The sequence below is a fragment of the Lissotriton vulgaris genome, chromosome 1_1, assembly GCF_964263255.1.
Source record: "Lissotriton vulgaris chromosome 1_1, aLisVul1.2, whole genome shotgun sequence".
Lineage (NCBI taxonomy): Eukaryota > Metazoa > Chordata > Amphibia > Caudata > Salamandridae > Lissotriton > Lissotriton vulgaris.
This window is the reverse complement of record NC_141685.1, coordinates 1,852,937,923-1,852,957,668: the sequence shown is the minus strand read 5'-3', so window position 1 is coordinate 1,852,957,668 and position 19,746 is coordinate 1,852,937,923.

The window sequence follows — 19,746 nt, the reverse complement described above, 5'->3', positions numbered from 1 at the left end:
GAAGGTCTGTTAGTGGTAACAAGGGTTGTACCCTTTTCATGGCCCAAGGTGTGGGCAGGCCAAGTTGTGTGTGTGGTACACTTCATCTACGGGCAGGGTGTAGTGCTGTGTGGCATCAACATGGTTCACTCATGGCAGATATTCAGCGTTGCAGGCACTGTTGTGGTCTATGTTGTGTGTTGCTGCACAGGGATTGCAGGGGGGTGGTTACCATGTAGATTTGGGCCTCTACTCTAGTGCATTGTCTTGAACTCGTGTGACCAGATGATGACACTTACACAACCCTGTATCTCTCTCTCATGCAGATTCGCAAGAGACCACGGGGGAACATGAGCCCGAACCCATTGGTGCTGAAAGTAGCACTACAGCTGCAGCGGAGGCCAGTGACACAGAGCCCAACAGTGCATCTGAGGGAGACAGAAGTATGCAGGAGGAATCCGTGGCTGAGACACAGAGTAGCACTTCATCTGATGCCAGCGGGGATGCATCCATGCTGGCAGGCACAGGGGATGGGGAGTCTGTGATGTGTTTTATCTAGGACCCCGATCAATATTGTGACCTCATTCCCCTATACGGCTATAATCAATACATATCCCTATAAATGGCATAATAATCAGAGCCATATTTCAGTAACTCGCCTCTGCAGTCCATGACAGTCCATGACACAGCAGAAGCCACTTCCTTAGATTCCTAGATAGCACACCGAGTTCTTTCGATATACCAAACCCCCAGCAACCTGGGAAAGCCCCGCTTGCTTTGTTTTGATTAGTAATAGAACTCCTGCAAGCACTGTAAGAACGACCAGTTCTTAGTGACATCTTTATTGACGTCTTATGTCCAAAAACTTACGTCAAACTCGGCACCTTTCAGGTATAAATATACCAACGTTGCCTTAAGCAAGCACACGGTGGTGGTGAATACAGGAGCAGAACAGCTGTCCCCTTGCAGAGCGCCCAGCAGATGCGAGAAGCCCACGGATGCTGCCCCTCCTCCTTGACGCGCTGAGAAAGACAATGTCTTTTCTCCTGCCGAGAAAATCCAGCTCTGGCGTTTCCAGCCTACCCTTGCGGGTGACTGGGATTTCGGGTCCTGAGAGGGGATACCAGAACCTCCTACATTCTATTCCAGAGGTACGGTGCTGACTAAACCCTTAGAGAGAATTCTTGAATCAAACTCTTGGCAAAACCAACTTAACTTAAACTGCTACTTACTTACTCCCTCCCACGTATTAGGCTCAGGTCAGGTACATATATATATTTTATTCATTTTAACCATCTTATGGCTAAGAAACCATATCAATGCTTTTACAGTATTATTTCGTAATACTCCTTTTACTGTATGCACTTTTTATAATAACAAGTCTTGCAATTGTGGCAATTCATTTCTCTTGCATGAGAAAGAAGACTGCTCAATAAATAATATATTTTATTGAAAACCCCTGTCTCTCTATTCTCTGCACCCTGGTGAAAGTAAATCTGCCCAACTGATTGAGTGAAATAGCTGTCTATTGTTTCACACAACTCTAGAGATTGACTCTTCTTCTGAGGAGCAAAGTTGTCATGTTTATGCGTTTGTCGGAAGCTGAATCCCTTCTTGTCTGAGCCAGGGAAGCTGATCACTTCCTATTCAGTCAAGAAAGTTTCCAGTGACCTCTGAGCTAGCTGGCGCAAACCTAAATTAAGTCTAACATAGTCAGTAGAGACCTAGAAGACCGCAGTCCGACGTCAACACTGCTGTTTATGTTATTCCAATGCGCAGAGCCTATAGGGAAAATAGGAACCACCCAGCGGCCAGTGCCCAGCCTCTTCTGGTGCTGCCCGTATCCGTGTCACTAAGAGGGGACGGGTCACATACACACCTGGCACCGCTGCCCCTGCACCAGTCCCCCCTGCTGCCCTCACTGCAGAGTGTGTAGAGCTCCTGCGCCAGCTTTGTGTGGACCCGACCGCCCTGCTCAATGCCTTCAGTGACCATGACAAGAAATTAGGCCAGGTGGTTGCATACATGGAGGGCATACACTCTGACGTGGGTGGGCTACACCATACAATCCAGGCGTTGTCATCCATAGTGGCGTCAGCCCTTCAACAGGCACATGCACCCATTGCAGCTCTGGTGCCTTTGCCACCCCCCAGTCAGTGGCCACATCAGGTGACAGTGACCATGGCTCGCCTGCGTCACCAAGAAGGTACAGCACAAGGAGCACACAACAGACACAACCCACGCACTCCCGCCCACAGACACCATCCCCACTGAAGAGCAGGGCCACCCCACAATGCACAGACAAGAGCCAGTCAGGGAAGATCAAGGCCAGGCGATCAATGAGGCAGGCACCAGGCTCACATGCCGCAGAGGCATCACCGGCAAAAGACTATCCTATCACTGAAACTTCACACAGACCTTCACATGCAGTGCCTGTGTCTATTGAGGAGGTGTTGCATATCAGGGGTACACCTAGGAAGAGCACAGGGACACATCCACCCACCACATCTACCCCAATTCCGAGTCCATTGAAGCAGGTGGAGGAGGGCACTGTAGACACCAACCCTGACAAAAAGGCAAAGCAGGTCACTGTAGACACCACCCTGGCAAAAAGGCAAAGCAGGGCACTGTAGACAACATCCCTGGCAAAAAGGCAAAGCAGGGAACTGTAGACACCACCCTTGGCATAAAAAGGCAAAGCAGGGAACTGTAGACATCAGCCCTGGCACAAAGGCTAAGCAGGCCACTGTCGACACCACCCATGGCACAAAGGCAAAGCAGGCCACTGTCGACACCACCCCTGGCACAAAGGCAAAGCATGCCACTGTTAACACCACCCCTGGCACAAAGGCAAATCAGGGCACTGTCGACACCACGCCTGGCACAAAGGCAAAGCAGGGCACTGTAGGGGGTACACCAGGCAAAGAGGGGAAGGAGGTCCTGAGGCGTAGCCAGACCAAGCTTTCCAGCACATCACCAGAGGTAGTGCCAGTGTCTCCACCTGAAGTTGGACAAATGGTGTGTGTGCCTGTTGGGTCATCAACACTTCCCTTCAAACCCCAAGACAGGGAAGCCAATTCCTATACCAAAAGTGGAAGGGCACCCTTCCAACCTCTCCCACCCACACTGTGTCATAAGTCTGCATGACTCCACCTCCACGTGCCACTATGCCACCTGGTCCACACAGCCCTCCAGCTTGCCAATCCACTGTTAGCCCAACATCACCTGGGGCTCTGTTACCCCAGTTAAGTGGGCCTGCTGTCACCGACACACAGCCAGGTCCAAGTCTGCAGGACTTCCAGGAGTGAGTTGACATCCCCCTCATGCGCCTGTGCATCATGCAGGTGTGCTAGTCCTGACCATTGTTCACTAGCATGGACACTGGGCCTGTTGCTCTGCTGTATTGGCCTCTCCCCTGCCATGGACACTGGCCCTGTTGCTCTGCTGTGTTGGCCTCTCCCCTGCAATGTACACTAGCCCTGATGCTCTGCTATGTTGGCCTCTCACCTGTGCCTTGGACACTGGCCCTGTTGCTCTGCTGTGTTGGCTTCTCCCCTGCCATGGACACTGGCCCTGTTACTCTGCTGTGTTGGCCTCTCCCCTGCCATGGACATTGCCCCTGTTGCTCTGCTGTGTTGTGCTCTCACCTGTGTCTTGGACACTGGCCCTGTTGCTCTGCTGTGTTGGCCTCTCACCTGTGCCTTGGACACTGGCCCTGTTGCTCTGCTGTGTTGGCCTCTCCCTTGCCATGGACACTGGCCCTGTTGCTCTGCTGTGTTGTGCTCTCACCTGTGCCTTGGACACTGGCCCTGTTGCTCTGCTGCGTTGGCCTCTCCCCTACCATGGACACTGGCCCTGTTGCTCTGCTGTGTTGGCCTCTCCCCTGCCATGGACACTGGCCCTGTTGCTCTGCTGTATTGGCCTCTCACCTGTGCCTTGGACACTGGCCCTGTTGCTCTTCTGTGTTGGCCTCTCCCCTGCCATGGACACTGGCCCTGTTGTTCTGCTGTGTCGTGCTCTCACCTGTGCCTTGGACACTGGCCCTGTTGCTCTGCTGTGTTGGCCTCTCACCTGTGCCTTGGACACTGGCCCTATTGCTCTGCTGTGTTAGCCTCTCACCTGTGCCTTGGACACTGGCCCTGTTGCTCTGCTGTGTTGGCCTCTACCCTGCCATGGACACTGGCCCTGTTGCTCTGCTGTGTCGTGCTCTCACCTGTGCCTTGGACACTGGCCCTGTTGCTCTGCTGTGTTGGCCTCTCCCCTGCCATGGGCACTGGTCCTGTTGCTCTGCTGTGTTGGCCTCTTCCCTGCCATGGACATTGGCCCTGTTGCTCTGCTGTATTGGCCTCTCACCTGTGCCTTGGACACTGGCCCTGTTGCTCTTCTGTGTTGGCCTCTCCCCTGCCATGGACACTGGCCCTGTTGTTCTGCTGTGTCCTGCTCTCACCTGTGCCTTGGACACTGGCCCTGTTGCTCTGCTGTGTTGGCCTCTCACCTGTGCCTTGGACACTGGCCCTATTGCTCTGCTGTGTTAACCTCTCACCTGTGCCTTGGACACTGGCCCTGTTGCTCTGCTGTGTTGGCCTCTACCCTGCCATGGACACTGGCCCTGTTGCTCTGCTGTGTCGTGCTCTCACCTGTGCCTTGGACACTGGCCCTGTTGCTCTGCTGTGTTGGCCTCTCCCCTGCCATGGGCACTGGTCCTGTTGCTCTGCTGTGTTGGCCTCTCCCCTGCCATGGACACGGGCCCTGTTGCTCTGCTGTGTTGGCCTCTCACCTGTGCCTTGGACACTGGCTCTGTTGCTCTGCTGTGTTGGTCTCTCCCCTGCCATGGACACTGGCCCTGTTGCTCTGCTGTGTCGTGCTCTCAACTGTGCTATGGACACTGGCCTTCCTGTTTATGTTTCACCTGTGCGTGGTATATAGCATTTTTGCATAATTTTGAGCCTTGCTGTTGTCTACTATTGTTGTACCGCTGCATCTGTGCAATGTGTGAATAAATGCTTTTACTTCTGGTGTGTATTTTGTCGGTGTCCTTGCTGATTTCAGTTCTGTTCCTGTTCGCATATGATAGCTTGTGCACCATGCTCCATGTATCACTTCAACATTGCAAGGCTCTTTGCAGCCATCATAAATTTGGGCAGGGGTGACTGGGTCTTAAGTCCATTCTGAGCCTGCAAATTGTGTGATCTGTGATGGCTATTTTACCTGGCATGCAGTCATCTTGTTAGTGATTTGCAGTTGTTGCCTACACTGTTCACATGTCTGGTTGTGGGACACAGCCAGCACAGGGTGTGATGCTGTGCAAATGTATCAAAGCTGGCTGGGATATCTAATGAAGTATGTGTGTGGATTGCTTTCTGTGTGCCCAGCTTGTATGTGTATGGTCATCTTGTGTTGGGCCTTGGTCCTGGTGCCATGGCCTACATGAGATGTGTAGTGTTGGGTGTAGCAAAGGTGTGCAGTGTGAAGGGTGTGAGTTTGTAGTGGATGTATGTGTGTCCCTGTGTTGTGTAAGACACACATGTGTCACCCAGGAGTTGTATGCCTGTTGTTTGTTTTGTCTTGCCCTGGGTAGAGGATTGTATGCACTTGTGTGAGCTGTTTGCAGTGCACTGTCCTGTGTCTTGGTCTGTCCATGGTGTTGTGTATGACTCCTCCTTGCTGTGTTTGTCATTGTGGAGTGTACAAAGTGTGTGAGTTGCACATCAGTGTTGTGTTTGATTACTCCTCAATGTGTCTTGGGTGCTTTTGTGTGAACTGTGTGGCCCTGCTGCTCCACACTGGCATTGTGTTTGTGTTAGTCATGAATTGCAGGCACATGGTGGTTTTGGCACTTTTGTCTGGCATGGTATGTGTGGTTTTAGGCCATCCCCTATGTGTGCCACTTGTGCCTGCCCATTGTGTGTCGCGTCCCTTTATTTGGGTGTGGTACACCCCTTACATGTCTGCTACTGACATGCAGGCTGTTTGACTTAGATGTCAGCTTTCCCTTTGGTTTCCATGTGTGTGTGCCTACCCATCACTTCATGTGTGGGCTTGTACTTTGTGGTGCAGTTCTTGGGCCATAAGTGTTGTTCTGCTCTGGACCTTGCCCCAATGGTTTATGTGTGATGTCCTTGTGCTATTGGTCATTCTGTAGTGGTCATGTGCACTTCAGCTGTGTGTGCAGGCCAGTGCTCTGGTGGAGGTGGCTGTGCTCTTGTATCCCAGAGTTGTGCATGTGTAGTTGTTGTGTTGGATGTGTGGATGAAGGGTGTGGTATTGATTCAGTTCCTGGGTGTGGTGTTGTATCTGTGCAGTGCTGATTTGTGGTGTATGGTGCAGTTGTGTCAATCATGCCTGTTCTGCAGACAATGCATGTCGTGCATGCAGTGCTGTGCGTATGTGGCCTTGGCATTGCCTGATGTGAATCCCCTGATGTCTTGTGGTCTTTGTTGATTGAGGTTTCATGTGCATCTGGGATGGGTTTGATGTGGCTGTGTGTGTTGGTCCAGATGCAGGTAATTTGTGTTATGGTGTATGTGTTTTGTTTCTGAGTGACGTTGTTGTGTACTCCTGTTGTGTGTGTTCTGCCATTGATTCTCCACAGTTTGGCTGACAGGGTATGTGTGTTTCTGTTGGAGTTCAGTATGTGTGCCTGTATTGTTTGTGTGTTGTTCTTGTGCAGGCATTGGTTGAGGCATCACTGTGTGTGTGTGTTGTGTTTGTGGCTACATCCAGGGTGTGTGTTTGTTTGTGTGTGTGTGTGTGTGTGTGTGTGCTGGCAAAGATTGTGAGCCTTGAGTGTGTGTGGCAGTGGTGTTGTGTGTTCCTTGTCCGCCACTCCTGCAGTGGCTGTCTCCCTGGTTGTGTGTTGTGTGGTGCAGGGAGTGTTTATTGTGCTTGTTGTTGCAGTGCTTGTTGGTGTAGATGGGAGTGCACTGGATGGGCACCTGGCCTGTGGGTTGATTGGGTGTGTTGCTGTTTGGTTGGGGGATGTGTGTCCCTGTGGTGTTTGTGCCCTGCCCATGCCTTGCATTGGCCGGCCTACTGCATAGTGCGCATGTGTTGACCGCGGCGGTGACGTGACCTGGACCGAGACGGTGCTGCTGGTTGGCAGTCATTGTGTGTCCCGGATTCTGAGGGGTGCCTTGTTGTGAGGTGGGTGATGTGTGGGTGCCCTTGTGGATGTGTTGTTTCCCCCAGCAGGGTGTCTGTGTGGTGATTGGACCCTGTATTGGCCTGTGTGTTGTGTGTTGCATATGTGTATTGGCGTACCTGCGGCGGCGTCCACGACGGCCCATCTGATGATAGTGTTGTAGGAGGAACATCACCGGATGCATATGGAGGGCTGGGTTCATGGCGGTCAGGACCGGGTATCAGCTATTTTGCTCCGCTGTCGAGTTTCCGCCTGCTCAGGCTGGGCGGTATCTCCGCTGCGGTGCGTCTACTTGTTTGAGCCATCTTAATTTGTCGAGCGGATGGATGTCATTCGGCATGGCGGAGAGTCCCGATTGGCTCCCGCCGCCGCGGTGGCGGGCGCTCTTTGATATCGGTGCGCGTTGCTCCACGGCGGACGGGAAATGACCTATGTTTACCTATCCTAATGTGGCAGACGTGAGTTCCGCTGACGGCGGGCAAAAAAAATCTGTTTTTCCGCCCCGCCACCACCCCGTTGGTGCCACCGCCTGACATCCTAATGGACCCCTAAGTCTCTTCCTAAACTGAGAGATGTCTGTACTGCTCCGAAACTCAGAGAGCAGTTTATTCCAAGCTGAGGGCCCTAAAAAGGCAAAGGATCTGCCGCCAGCCCTAGCACGCCTAATCTTTGGAGTGCTGGCTAAAAGCAAAGGGCTTTGGCTGAATGAAGGCATCTAGAGGGAACATTAACAAAAATGCGTGCTCTTGGGTATTTAGCCCCCTATGGTTAAGGGCTCCATGGACTAAAACGAGAGTCTTAAATAAGACTCCTTTTTTTATGGGGAGCCAATGCAATGCCCTCAAGTGCGCATGCCAAGCTCGAGTTGGAAGAGTGCAGACTGAGCACATTCCTTGTAGTTCCTTTGTCATCACCTTCCACAATCTTCATTGACAATATGTAAACATACCACAAATTCCGTAGGTGGATCCAAACCAAGAAAATAGCCTTTCGAGTCAGTGCCTGAAACGGGCTTACCCAAACCCACAGAAAACTAGCTGAAGAGGGATGACCCACATTCCTTTCTGTATGTTACGTGTTGTCGTGACAAGAGGTCTTCCTGGACTACTAAAGCTGTCTAGAGTAGGACCTGACAAACTTTGGCAAAGTACATAGGTCTGGCCTTGAATTACAAGTGCCTGGATGCTTCCATCTTTTATCCATCCATGCACTCAGTTACTCATAGTCCATGCACCCATTCTAGCACTCTTGAGTAACCCTGGGCATTGTACTACGCTACGCTAACAGAGCATATGTAGTTTGTACTAATTGGCACTCCGCAAACTGCACGTAGCACAGTACAAAAACTGTGCTTAATCACGTAGCGTAGCAGCTAAATCAACAACATCCTCAGATGCTTTGATAAAGCAATTTAACATGCTAAAAAGCATATAACCACTTCCAAAAAGGGAACTTTTTGAATGAAAATATTAGGCAATGAGAGATGTGATGATTTTGGGGTCTCCCCTAACATAGGGGGAGGACCAAGCAGATGCCTTGAACACAAAGAGCAAAAACAAAAAGCACATCTTGTTGAACTTCCGTGGTGGTCCCATCCTCTTAGGACCACCCCAAGCACAGTTATTGGCAAAAAAACTATCCTAACCAAAGGCCATGCAAAGCATTATGGGACGAGATTAGCAGTGGGCAGTGAATATTGTAGTATCCAATATCAAAATAATTCTACAAAGAGATGCGTTCAACTAGTTGTTACTAGATGTTCCTCACAAGTCAAAAGCAAAGTCATTGAAATTATTCTTACATCAATCTGCAGTTCCATTAGTCGTTACTAAATGTCCCTCACTAGTCAAATGCAAAATCTTCATGAAAGGGTTTCAATGCTTTTGTATTTGACTCTTTTGTAGATAACTGGCCAACCACCCGCAAAGTAAATGAATGGGGCGGTCTGTTGCGTCAATGTTCTCAAGAAACAGCTCATTGTCAACCGCCCCCAAACACCATCTACTCGTCCGGGAGGCAGATGTGAAATTCCTCATCACACCGCACCCGTGCCCACACCCCACTTGTAACTTGCTCGTACATCCCTATTTAAAAGTAAAAAAAATTCTACATGCCCTTTCCAAATGCATTCCTTTGAGGTCAACATTAAGTGGGCCTCCAATGGTTTTGTGATTCCCATGTTTACTAACTTTTCACGCTTCACGTCCTTGCTCTCCTGCTTCACCCTTTGTCCTCGTCTATAGCCCCAGATTCTCGCACTGTCTCCTGTGATTTGTCACTCTTCCCCTCCTTCTCCTTCCCACTCTTCCCACTCCCTCTGTGCCTGTCCCTTGATCCAGCACATTCTTGCCCTTCGACAAATGAGGGCCAGATTACCCATGCACTTGTGTGTCAGTCCTCACAGCCTGCACCCCCACTTCCACTCCCCCAGTAGCTGTGCATGATATGCAAGGCTCCTTATCTAGCCTCAAGGTGGGGGCCTGCCCAAAGCCGTCTGTCCTGATGTGGGTCTTGCTTCTGTTTGAATGGACACATAATGTGCTAATGCTAAAACCGTGACATGCTGCAATTAAACATTAATACTCCCCCTCTGGTTATTCTTACCACATCCCCGATAAACTTCTTGGGGCACTTCCCACCAGGCCCTCTCATGCACCTCTTCATCCACAAATTCTCCTTACCTTAACTCATCCCCACCATAGTCCAGCTCCAACTCAGCATCCCCAAAAGCAGCACCACAGTCCGCAATCATGCTTAGCACCTCACCATCGCCAACATTGCAATCAAATAGCTCATCATAAAGGTTTTGAGAATGATCGTAATCCTTCAAGGCAGATACAGATACCAGTCCTTGCCTCTCCATCCAATGCATCCTAGAGCCAGCCACAAACACACAAGCTCTGTCTTTGGATTGGGGTTGCTGGGACTCAACAGACTCTTCCGGCTGGCGGGAGAATGCCGCTGCCACCAGACAGGCCTCAACACCTTGATTGGCACTAAACTGACCCTGGACTGCCCATCTGGAAATGCTAAAGGGGCTGTTGTGACACAACACTCACCTCCTAGCACCCCATCCTAAAAGACCTTCCCAATCCCAACCACAGACCATGCCCTAAGCACAGGGGCCCTAACCATCCTTCCACTGACATGTAAAGACCACGCCGCCTTCACCAGGAAACCCCTGTGCTTCCCCTTACCCCAGCATTTTTTGGGGTATCTGCACTACCCAAAACACTACCTGATACCCCCATTCTGCTTTTATGTATCTCACTGATGCTGGAATCCCTGCCCTCTCACTTATGATACACCTGACCTTGCTCCTGTCATGCACTCTGTCAGACTCTCTGTCGCTTGGCTCTCCCCATCGCGGCACTCTGCCACCCTCTCTGCCACTCCCTCTTAATCAGGAAACAGGGTCTGCCTGCATGGACTTGATAAATCCAGCGGCAGGCCCTGTGATTCATAAACTGTGCCCTGGCTAAATCATGCCCCTCTTCTCCTGAATGAATGAGTGGCGTCACTGCACTCTCTGGCCCAGATATGACTCCTATTCCAGCATCCACATCGGCACCTGCCACGCAATGAGCCCAGCCACCGCAAGCCCATCACCCATCGGGAAAAGAGGTACTAATGTACGGCCTGGGTGCATGCCTCCACGCAATGCATGCCCTCAGCCAGAGCAGGCCACGCCAAGGCCCATGCCCGCTCTAACAGCCATCCCATGACCTTTTCACAATCAAGCAGCTCTTGCATCCCCCAATGTTGCAAGAGTAAGGATCCCCAATTTTTATTGGACAAAGGAGGAGGTTAAGTCATCACAACACCTACATTTTAGACTTTCTCAGGCTTAATATTCAGTCTTCGTACCCACCCCTTAAATTCTAACTTCCCATGACATATGTTTTACAGTGACACAATGGAGTATACAGCAGTTATTACAAATGTAACAAATTCTAGTACAGTTCAGCTTCTTCGGCTAGGTTGGAGTTCAGGTTCCCAGGAGCATCTTGGCCGTGGCTGCCAGCTGGCTGGCTTCCACTGCTGCATGGTTTACTTTTCCCCCATCACGTGACTGGTACCATACGGGCCTCCAAAATGGAGTAGTAAGCACCTCCCAGGCCCAAAGAATACGATAGATGAAAAGCAAGCGAAAGCAATTTAGAAATACAGAATAGAAGATTTCACTGTATACCATGAATGGCTATACTACATCCCTTACTTTATAATACATATAGCATTAGGGTAAGTGCAGAACATAGCTTTGCGAGAGCGGCAATGCAAGCTCAGAGCATGTGAGAACACAAAGCGGCCATATCAGCTGTATTGCGCATGAGCAACAAATTCCCACCAGAACTGTGAGTACGTCACGTCACATGGGTATGACCGACGCATGCGCAGACTAAATTCCCGCGTAGCAGCAACCATTTTAATGGCAAGCATATTACGATTAGTAGACACAAAGGCAAGCTTTACTCGGACAACCAAAATGTCATTTCAAGGGGCAAATTAATGACACAAACAGGTTGATTAGTTAATTACGGTTATTCGAGGTTCATGATTACAAGCAAGTCGCTTAATGTGCGAATCCTTGCTCCATCAATCCCCTCTTTGATGATATTTACTATTATCACTATTAATGGAACCAGATGCCAACTTTTCACATTTCACCCATTTCAATCTCTTCAAACTTTCTATTTAGCTTTTTCTCTGCATCTTTATTAGGATGAACATTTTTCATCCTTTTATAAATCTTATTATTCAATTCTTCTAGTTCGAGTTCTTCCACATTTCATTTCACTCCTCTCTTATTCACAGCATACTTCTTTTGGTGTTTTCGACATTTACAGCAAATTATTATGATGAGAACAAACAATCCTATTCCCGCTATTGGCATCAGTATCTTACTCACAAGACTTTAACCTAGGTTAGAAAACCAACTACCTACAGAGGAGAGACCATCAGTTAGTATCTTCCATGCACCGTCAACCTCCAGTGGTTTGAGCTCTCCTTCCAAATTAGTAATGTTTCTCACATATTTCTTAATTCCAACACTTTTATCTGGAATGTAAGTGCAACAATGTTGCACTTTCAACATTCTACAGACTCCGCCCTCTTTTGCCAATAGAGTGTCAAGAGCAAGTCTATTTTGTAAAACCATAGATCTGATCGCAACCATTTCGGTATTAACCATCAGGAAACCTCCAGCAGTATCAGTTGATAACCGATCTACTATTGTAGACAATTTGCAAATTCTGTGTGTATTCAGAGCCACTCCCACGGTAGGTATCATTGCACTAAATATATCACCTATTATTTCTCCTACACTTTCTGTTTTACTACGCATTAATCCATTAGTGTTTTCAGTGCTTCCAGTGACATTCCCCATATGGTATATCTGTGGAAAGACAATACCAAAATAACAGCTTCCGTACTAATGGTCCGGCAATTTGAAGTAAGTCTTGTTCCCACATAAAATAAATTCCAGGAAACACAGGCTCCGACCCATCTTTGAAACCCCAACCCTCAATGACCTTGTAATTGTGTTCGCATTCACTGGAACCAATGAATATGCTATTATAATAACTAGTCTTTTCTCTGTGAAGACAACGTTTCCACTTCTTTTCGAAATCCAGCAACAAAGCAGCATTAGCTCCACCATTTGAGGTGCTATCTATATTTTCAGCCCACTTGGGAATTTTCTGATTCTTATCCTTTGCTTTCTTTTGGAAACTCTCTCTTCTTTTCTCTACCATATTTATAAACATTTTTTCTTGTTCTTGTAATGTACAGGTCAGGTTATTTCTGTGTGCATCATCTATATTTATTTTACCTATAGTTAGAAAATATTCACCCATGTATTTTGCTACATCTCTAGTAGTATGTACATGATTCAGATTTCTTCGCACATGAAGTTCAGAAAATATCACATCTACGTTTGAGTAATAATACTGTAACGGTCCTCTTTTATAGAATAAACTAGCTAAAATACTACAGGTAATTCCATATGTTAGTGGCAAGTGATGGTAGGTCACACCCTCAGCTACCGAAATAGGTAGCTTCATACAGACGTAACAGTCTTCTATCTCCATTGCTTCTACGTAGTGTACTAGCAAGTTTGCAAATACGTTCAAATGAGTTTTGTTCTTAATTCTATGATAATGTAGTCCTTCCTCATCTGGTGTATCTAAGACCATTCTAGTTTGTTTAAGGCTAACTGCTTTCTCTAGTGTATCTACTCTTTGTGGTGCGTCTTCTGTTTGTATCTCTTCTGTGTCATCTGTCACTGGTTTAGCAGGGTACAAATTAGTATCTTTACTCATCACGTAAAGAATATTTATTGTTAGTCCTATCCATAATATCAGTACTAATGCTATACTACACAAACATACTTTGCAGCATGTTTTACAACGATTTCGTCTTGGTCTTCCATTCACAGTGGAATCAGACATTTTGGCTTTAAAGAAGCTTCAACCCCTCTTTGTAACTTTACACAGGTTGCTTACACAGGGCAACTTTCAGGTGGGTTTCACTTCTTCGTCAGCCTGGTCAGCAATCAATTCTTCATCACTTTCGTCACTTATTTCAACATTTTCAAAGTCTTCCAGCACCAGATAAGTCCATTGAGGACTCTGATACTTGTTGTTTAGTCTCTTTATTCGGGCACTTCTTCTCTTAGGCTTTGCTCCAGACTGGTCAGCTTTACTGGAGTCTTGATTTTCTTGCTCAAGTTCTTTCTCAATAGTTTTTAGTCTCTGTCTCAGTCTTTTTACAAATCTTGGTACTTTATCTCTTTTCTTGAATCTTTTAACTGGCACTGTAATTTGGCTTTCTTCAAGTGCTTTTTTATTTTCGTTCAGTTGTGGCACATCTGCTTCAGTGTCTTCTTCCCTCTCTGTCTGACTAGTTCCAGGTTTTATGTCAGTTTTTTCTGCCTGGTCACTAAGCTGGCCTTGTTCAGGTATATGCTGGATTTGGCTTTATTTTGTTTCAATTTCTTCTTCTTGAACACATTTATCTATTTCTATCTGATCCTGTTCAAGCACTTCGAACTTTTGATTTTCTTAAGCTTGAACTTCTGCTCTATATCTCTCCCTTTTCAGGCTCAGGAGTTTTTGGAGGTGTGTCGATAACCTGCTCTGTCCCTACCTGGTCTTCCTCATCAGATTTGATTTGGATTTCGATGACCTGATTATCTTCTTCTATTCCTGTCTCGTCCTAACTATCCCACTCTCTATCTAAGTAGGTTTGTCTTCTGGTTCTTATTGGGTCGAGTGTCAGGTCGATTACTGGGACCCAATAATCTTGACTGTAGCTCGGTTGTTCTTCTTCAGCTACTTCAGGACCAACTTCAGGAGACCCCTCAGCTGCAAGACCTTCAGCCTCAGTTTCTTCTTCTTCTGTCACTTTCTTCGTATGGCTGGCATGGATCCACCGTGGCACACCAGCACACTTCACCGCTGTTGTGGTAACAAGAATCACCTGTCTTCTTTCCCCCTCCCTGCGGTGCAAGGCAATTCTTCCGAGTATGTTTCTTAATTACAACCCAATAACCAGGGTTCAAATCATGGGCTGGAGTTGCTGGTCTGGCGACGGCGTCTTCTCCAATCTGGTGAGAGATAGAACGCACTAGGTCACCCAATTGCTTGCAGCACTCTAGCACCAAATCATCAGATATGTTTATCAGTTTGTGTCCTGGCACCCATGCTTGCCGCATTGCTCTTCCCATCAGTATCTCATGGGGACTCAAGCCTGCCTTCCGGTCTGGAATACTTCTAAGTCCCATCAAGACAAGGGGCGTCTGGCCACTCCATTTGAGTCGATTCACACATTTTTCCCAATCTTGATTTGATTGTGCCATTCAGTTGTTCTACCACTCCAGAAGCCTCTGGGCGATATGCACAGTGTAGTTTTTGCGTGATTTTGAATGCTTCACCGATTTGTCCTATTATTTCCCACCTCTGTCTGATTCATTTGTGACTGGAAAACCGTACCTAGGTATCAGTTCCCTCAGTAACAATTTGGCTACAGTGATGCTGTTGTTTCTGCATGCAGGATAAGCTTCTACCCATTTTGAAAATAGGCAGACAATAACGAGGACGTACTTCATTCCTCGACAGGGGGGTAACTGAATAAAGTCAATTTGTAATCTTATGAAAGGACCTTCTGCTGTTCCAATTGTACCTGGTAAAACTACTGTTTTTTTTCCGGTATTAAATTGCTGACATATTAAGCACCTCTGGCAGAGTGCCTCTGCTATGTTTCTAAATTTCAAATTGAACCATGTCTGTCTAAAAACACGGATCATTGCATCTCTTCCTAAATGGGTATCTCTGTGTATCAATTTAGCCATAGGAGCAAGCATGCAGTCTGGCAACACAGGCATATCATCAAGGTAAGCAATTACACCATTCTCAATCCTCCTCCGACAACCACATTTTCTCTACCTTTCCTTTTCTTTTGGTTCTGCTGCATCCTGCAAATCTCTCAGTTCTTCCCATGTTTTTATTTCTTCAAACACCATAAGTTGGCAGCTGTTTCCGCCTACCCCCAGCTTAGTATTGATTGCTATTTTATATTTAGTACAATGTTGGGCCAGTTGGTCAGCACATCGATTACCTGCTGTCACTTTGTCATCGCCAGATTTGTGAGCAGCACACTTGACCACTGCCAATGCTTTTGGTAACTGGATAGCTTCCAAAAATTCTTGCGCAAAATTTCCATTTCTGATAGGAGTACCTGGAGAAGTCAGGAACTCTCTCTGCAGCCACAATTGACCAAAGTCATGCACAACCCCATAACCATACTGGCTATCAGTGTATATGGTTATTTTCATGTTTTTTCCAAGTTTACAGGCTTTTGCCAATGCCACCAATTCGGCTACTTGTGCAGACTTTACTCCATACAAATAAGATGCTACTACTGGACCTCCTAAAGTGCACACCGCATAGGGAGCACTTAAGCCTCCGTTCTCATGTCTCATGCATGAGTCATCTACAAACAGCTCATAATCTTCATCAGTTAGGGGTACTTCTCTTATGTCAGGGCGGGTTTTGTGCTGAACTCAGTCAGGTCTAGGCAGTCATGCTCAACTTCTCCCCTCACTCCTGCTGTGAGTGAGTTTGGTAGGAGAGTGGCTGGATTCAAAATATTACATCGGGCAATGGTTACATTTCCTGCACCTACAAGAATTCTCTCATACTTAGTCAGCCGACTAGGTGTGAGGTACTGAGTTTTGGTTCTGGTCAACAAAACCACAACTGCATGTGGAACGTACACGGTTATAGGAAGTCCCATAATGATAGACTCACTTTGTTCAAGACTCATGCAAGTTGCCACTACTGCTTTCAGACATCCAGGTAATCCAGCAGCCACTGGATCTAAAGTAGAGGAAAAATATGCTACAGGTCGTCTGGTTAAACCATGACTTTGGGTCAGGACTGAAAGTGCACAATTGTCTCGTATGTCACAGAACAGTGCAAACTCCTTTGAGTAGTCAGGCATTCCTAATGCGGGAGCTGTCATGCTTTCATCATCCCACTCCACTGGGTCTTTTGACCTTTCTTTTTAATTTTTATCAATGGTCTTGCTAGGACTGCAAATCCCACAATCCACTGCCTACCATATCCTACAACTCCAAGAAACATTCTGATATCTTTCTGGGTATTGGGCAGCTGCATGTTTTGAATTATCCTAATTCTTTCAGTGGTAACTTTCCTGATACCTTTCTCTATCTGGTGCCCCAGATATTTCACTGATGAGGTACAGAACTGTAGTTTGTCTGGTGACACTTTATGTCCCCCTTCACCTAAATGGTTCAGTAAGGCAATGGTGTCAACGACACAGTCTCTCCTGCTTTTAGACGCTACCAAGAGGTCATCTATGTATTGCACCAGGACTGATTCTCTAGGCAATACCAAGGATTCAAGGCATTTTTTCAGAATTTGATTGAAAATCGAAGGACTCTCTGTTTACCCCTGAGGGACACGATTCCAGACGTAAACATGACTTCTGAATTCAAATGAGAAATGAAATTTGCTGTCTGGATGCAATGGAATTGAAAAAAATGCATGGCATAGGTCAATAACAGTAAACCATCCAGCATTCCAGGGTATTTGGTACAAGATCACTGCAGGGTTTGGTACAATAGGACAGCAAGGAACAACAATTTTATTTACCTTGCGCAGGTTCTGTACTACCCTGTACTTACCACTCGGTTTCTTTATTCCAATTATGAACGAATTACAAGGACTGCTCAATACATCTTGTATGATGTCTGCTTCCAACAACCTTTTTATTTCAATCGCAACCCCTGCTTTCACTTCTGCACTCATTTTATACTGTTTAGTATTTGGGTAAACTGCATCTTCTTTTATGGAAATTTTAATTGGGTCAACATTTGGCATTAATCCTACATCTTTCCCAGTGAAATCCCACACTTCTGGTTTCACTGTCTGTTGGAGCTCGTCAGGTAAGTCTTGTATTGTCAGTCTTTTAATTTCTGAGTCAGGTCTTATTAACATTAATTTATAAATTCCGTCTTCATCGGGGGTCTGAATTTCAACGCCATTTGGTGTGCAAAAGATGGTACAGTTCATTTTGCACAGCAAATCTCGTCCCAGTAAGTTCACAGGACTTGAATCACAAACAACGAATCTATGCATTTCTTTGAAATTCCCTATTTTAATTTCCATGGGTTCTGTAACTGGGGTACTAATTAATTTATTAGAAACGCCCACTACTTGGATCGCTTCTCCCGAGAGGGGTAGGTTTGGAACGTCTGCTGTTCTCACAGGAGAATGGGTAGCACCAGTGTCCAACAGAAAGGTGACGTCATTCCCTTCAATATATAACAACCCAAAAGCTGTAATACGTATAGCCACTGGTACATCAGATCCTTTCTCGATCACAAGGAGGACAATGCAGGGGTGTCCCTGCTCCGCCTTGTTGTTCGCGCTTTATATAGAGCCATATTTAAACAGGCTAATAAAAGAACCTAGGATTACCCCGGTCATGCTACATCATGTAGCTCATAAAGTCTTCGCATATGCCGATGATGTGGCAATCGTCACGACAGATGTAGCAACTGCTTTACCTAAAATCATAGAACTCACCCAAGAATATGGGGAATTCTCCGGATATAAATTAAATATTACAAAGACCCAGCTTTTACATTCAGTTCAAGGCAGACCAGAAAATCTAATATTCGCATCTACAGCGTCTTATCTTGGAGTGACAATCTCTGCTAAAGTTGAAGATATTGTTGGCTTGAATACAGACACTTTATTATTTTCTGTTAATAGGATCTTGAGAGGCTGAATAATTTACATTTATCATTATATGGTCGTACAAATGTAGTAAAAATAGTTATATTCCCCAAATTTTTGTATTTGTTCCGCACTATTCCACTTTTGTTTCCCTCTCCCTTTTTTAATAAACTAGAGAGATCCATCTCTAGGTTTATATGGAGATACCGGAGAGTAAGAAGATCTCTGAAATGGTGTACTATGTCTAAATTAAGAGGAGGATGGGGGGTCCCGAACTTTCGACTATACTATTGGGCAATCTTTCTAAAGACTATGGGTATTCTAATCTTTCCAGATATTTGTTTGGAGGAAGCAATGACTCCCTCTATTTATGAAATGTTGTTAGGAATAGAGGTCCGACAGTGCTTTTTGAGATTGTTAGAACAAGGTTACTATAAGAAAACAAAGTTTAAAGTTTTGATTTCGCTTGGCAAATCTGGAAACAATTTAGCAAAAAGTTTTGTTTTAATTCGAAGCTGAACTATTATACACCATTTTTGAAAAATCTCTTTCTCCCCGAAACTTTCGGGGATTCGGTTATGCAGAGGTGGAATATTCTTAAGATCAGCTCTTTTGGGGATTTATTTCAGAATGGGCAAATGGTACCATACTCGTTTTTGCAGGATAAATAGTCTAACAAGGAGAGACTTCTTTAAATATCTCCAAATCCGTAGCTTTATAGTGTCTAAAATATTTTTTAATAACAGTTCTATGAATAAAATGGATGTACTCGAAAGCTGTATCAGGAAAAATAGAATTGGCACAATATACCAATTGATGCTGAATAGACTAAAAGACGATCTCGAGTTATTTACTGATATATGGCAAAGGAACTTCGGAATAGCTGAGGCTGACATTTCTAGACCCTTAGAAATAGCCAGTCTGGTGTTATTCAATGGGTCTTTTAAAAGCCAACATTTTATGGCTGTTTTCGACTTATACTATACACCATCGAAATTGGCGCTATAGAAAGCTAAGGGGGGCACAAAATGTAGTTGTTGTGGATATGTTGCTTCTAATTCAATCCATATGTTTATTCAATGCCCAAAACTGAACCAATGTATACGAGATGTGCATGGTTTCCTAGATAGCATCCTAGAATCAACAATAGTACTGTCACCAGAACTAGTGATACTGGGAATTCAGGCCGAACGAGTTGGTTTCAGAACAACTGAAGAAGAAGGCTTTTTATTTATACCTATGTCTGTGTATAGATATTGTATCAACTCACGCTGGCTGGATGTGGACCCTCCGGATTTCTATCATTGGCATTCCAAGCTGTTAAATGTATATCGGTTGGGAAATGCGGTATATAAACTCAAA